This window comes from Schistocerca gregaria, unplaced genomic scaffold (genome assembly GCF_023897955.1).
Source record: "Schistocerca gregaria isolate iqSchGreg1 unplaced genomic scaffold, iqSchGreg1.2 ptg000362l, whole genome shotgun sequence".
In the NCBI taxonomy this organism is placed as follows: Eukaryota; Metazoa; Arthropoda; class Insecta; order Orthoptera; family Acrididae; genus Schistocerca; species Schistocerca gregaria.
The window spans coordinates 295,567-299,070 of record NW_026061819.1 but is presented as its reverse complement, the minus strand read 5'-3'; positions in this window follow the sequence as shown (position 1 = coordinate 299,070).

Genomic DNA, 3,504 nt, shown 5'->3' with positions numbered 1-3,504 from the left:
CAACAATGACTACTGTTAACCCGCTGCCCCACACTTTGTATAGACCCTCTACATACTCCTTCGACCTCCCACCTTTCCCATCTTTGCTGAAGACTGGTTCTCCATCTGAGATCTTTATATTCGTACAGCTGCTTCTCTTTGTTTCCCGAATACCTCCTTAACTTTCCTGTAGCCTAATTCACAGAACAATTTCGGTCGAGTGGTAAAAAGTGAAACAAATGCCTGAAATGGCATCGGCTTTTATTGAAATGGAAAAAGACAGTAAAACTGGGCAACAGACGGGCAACTTTGCAAACTGTCAGCGTGGCGGGTGCGAGGTAGGTCGATGTTACTAAATCGCATCGTCCCATGTCTGGCTAATAAACACTCTCCGAAAGGTACGACTTTTATCCAGGACGGCGCCCCACTCCGCACTGCTACACGTGTGCAAGATGTCTCGCGCACATTATTTAGTGAGGATCACGAGCTGAGCAGCCACTCCCGGCTCCCCAGACCTCAGTACGTGTGATTATTGGCTGTGGGCTTAGCTGAAGTCTCAAGTCACCCGCGATCGTCCGATCGCATTAACGATGCTAAAAGACAACACTCGACGGCAGTTTTTCACCATACCTACTGGTGAGTTGTACAGAGCATTTCACAACGTTGTCGCCTGACTACAGGCACTGTGGGTGAATGACGGCCGACATACTGAGCATTTGTTATAAGTAACATCTTCAAAACTCCATTGCTATGCTAAATATTGCTTTTGTATCATATAAAGAGCCATCTGTTGGTGTACATCTACATCTACATCTACATGGATACTCTGCAAATTACATTTAAGTGCCTGGCAGAGGGTTCATAGAAACACCTTCACAATTCTCTATTATTCCAATTTCGTATAGCGCGGGGAAAGAATGGAAACCTGTATCTTTCCGTACGAGCTCTGATTTCCCTTATTTTATGGTGGTGATCGTGCCTCCCTATATAGTTCGGTGTCAACAAAACATTTTCGCACCCGGAGGAGAAAGTTGGTGATTGGAATTTCGTGAGAAGATTCCGTCACTACGAAAAACGCCTTAAATGATGGCTAACCCACATCCGGTATCATTTCGGTGACACTCTCTCCCATATTTCGCGATAAAACAAAATGTGCTGCCTTTCTTTGAACTTTTTCGATGTACTCCGTCAGTCCTATCTGGTAGGTATCCCATACCGCGCAGCAGTATTCTAAAAGAGGACGGACAAGTGTAGTGTAGGCAGTCTCCTTAGAAAATATAACCGACCTACTAAGTGTCCTGAAAATAAAACGCAGCCTTTGGTGAGCCTTTCCCACAACATTTTCTATGTGTTCTGTCCAATTTAACTTGTTCGTAATTGTAATACCTAGATATATAGTTGAATTTACGGCTTTTCGATTATACCTATTTATCGTGTAACCGAAGTTTAAAGAGTTCCTTTCAGTACTCTTGTGGATGATCTCACACTTTTCGTTATTTTGGGTCAGCAGCCACTTTTCGCACAATCAGATATCTTTTCTAAATCATTTTGCAGTTTATTTTGATCTTTTGATCTAGGCGCGCAGTCCGGAACCGTGCGACTGCTACTGTCGCAGGTTCTAATCCTGTGTGTGATGTCCTTAGGTTAGTTAGGTTTAAGTAGTTCTAAGTTCTAGGGGACTAGTGACCGCAGCAGTTGATTCCCATAGTGCTCAGAGTAATTTAAATTTGATCTTTTGATGACTTTATTAGTCGATAAACGGAAGCGTCATCTGCAAACAACCGAAGACAGCTGCTCAGATTGTCTCCCAAATCGTTTATATGGATAAGGAACAGAAAAGGGCCTATAGCACTACCTTGGGGAACGCCGGAAATCACTTCTGCTTTACTCGATGACGTTCCGTCAATTACTAAGAATTGTGACCTCCGTGACAGGAAATGGCCAATCCAGTCACAAAACTGAGACGATATTCCATAATCACGCATTTTCACTACGAGCCGCTTGTGCAGTACAGTGTCAAAGGCCTTCCGGAAATACGGAATCGATCTCAAATCCCTTGTCAATAGCACTCAACAAGAGCTAGTTGTGTTTCACAGGAACAATCATTACTAAACCCATGTTGACTGCGTGTCAGTGTTATAGCGCAGAGGAGGCATTGATTGTAAATTGCCACTAGCATACTTCATATACGACCAGAATATCTTGGATTTGTCTGCCAGGTTTCAAGACAAAGTTTCGTCGTGGAAACTGTTATAGGCATCTCGCATTGAACTCTGGCTATCCTTTAGAGAAGCCCGGAATTTAAGCAATCTTAGGGATTTTGCGTCTGTTTAAATTTGGCATGTTTGTTTCGTTGTTTCTGCAACAGTGTTCTAACCCGTTTTGTGTACCACGGAGGATCAGCTCCGCCGTTTGTTAGTTTATTTCGTATAAATCTCTCAATTGCTGCCGATACTATTTTTTGAATGCAAACCACTTCTGGTCTACACTTATATTATTAATTTGGAATGAGTCGAGATTGTCTCTCAGGAAGGCGTCAAGTGAATTTTTATCAACATTTTTGAATAGGTATAATTTTTATTTGTTTTTCGAGGATTTCGGGATTACAATATACAGTCTCGCTACGACAACCCTGTGTTCACTAATCCCTATAACGGTTTTGATGCTCGTTATTAACTCAGGATTATTTGTCATTTGCACTTTCTTTAGTTTCAGTAAAAACCTAAATTTGGGAAATTTGTGGTAAGTTCCTATGGGACCAAACAGCTGAGACCATCGGTCCCTAACTTAAACTGACTTACATTACGGACAAAACACACACCCGTGCCCGAGGAAGGGCTCGAACCTCCGAGGGGAGCCGTGCGAACCGTGGCAAGGCGCCCAAGACAACTCGGCTACCGCGTGCGGCTATCTCTACCTGCATTATTCCGTGAAATATTGACTTTTGAAATAATATGGACTTTAGCATATCCCTGCACAATATCAACAGCAAGGCTTCCAAGACACTTCCCTCGGGCACAATCTAAGTTACTTTGATACTTAATGATGACTCTTCATCCAAGATTACAAGCTACATTCTCCTTATCAAATATCCTCAACTGACGCAAATTTTCATTGATTCCTCATAGTGCCTTACTATTGATTATAGTATAGCATTGGTACTGAATCAAATACTTTTCGAAAATCGAAAAATACTGCATTTATCTGCCTTCGTCCATTACCTTTAGCAGTCATCTGATAAAATAGCGATTTGGGTTTCACGTGATCATTGTTTTCGGAAATCATACAGGCTGCCATAGGGAGGTCATTCTGTCAGACATACCTCGTTATTTTTTTAATTTAGAATATATTCTAAGATTCTATAACAAATCGATATCAAGGATACCGGACGGAAGTTTTGAGGATCACGTGTACTGCCCTTCTTGTAAACGGGTGCGATCTGTGACTTCTTCCAACTACTGGGCAGGGCTTTTTGTTCGTGCGATGGACGATGGATTATAGTTCACAGAACTGCTAACGCAGCCG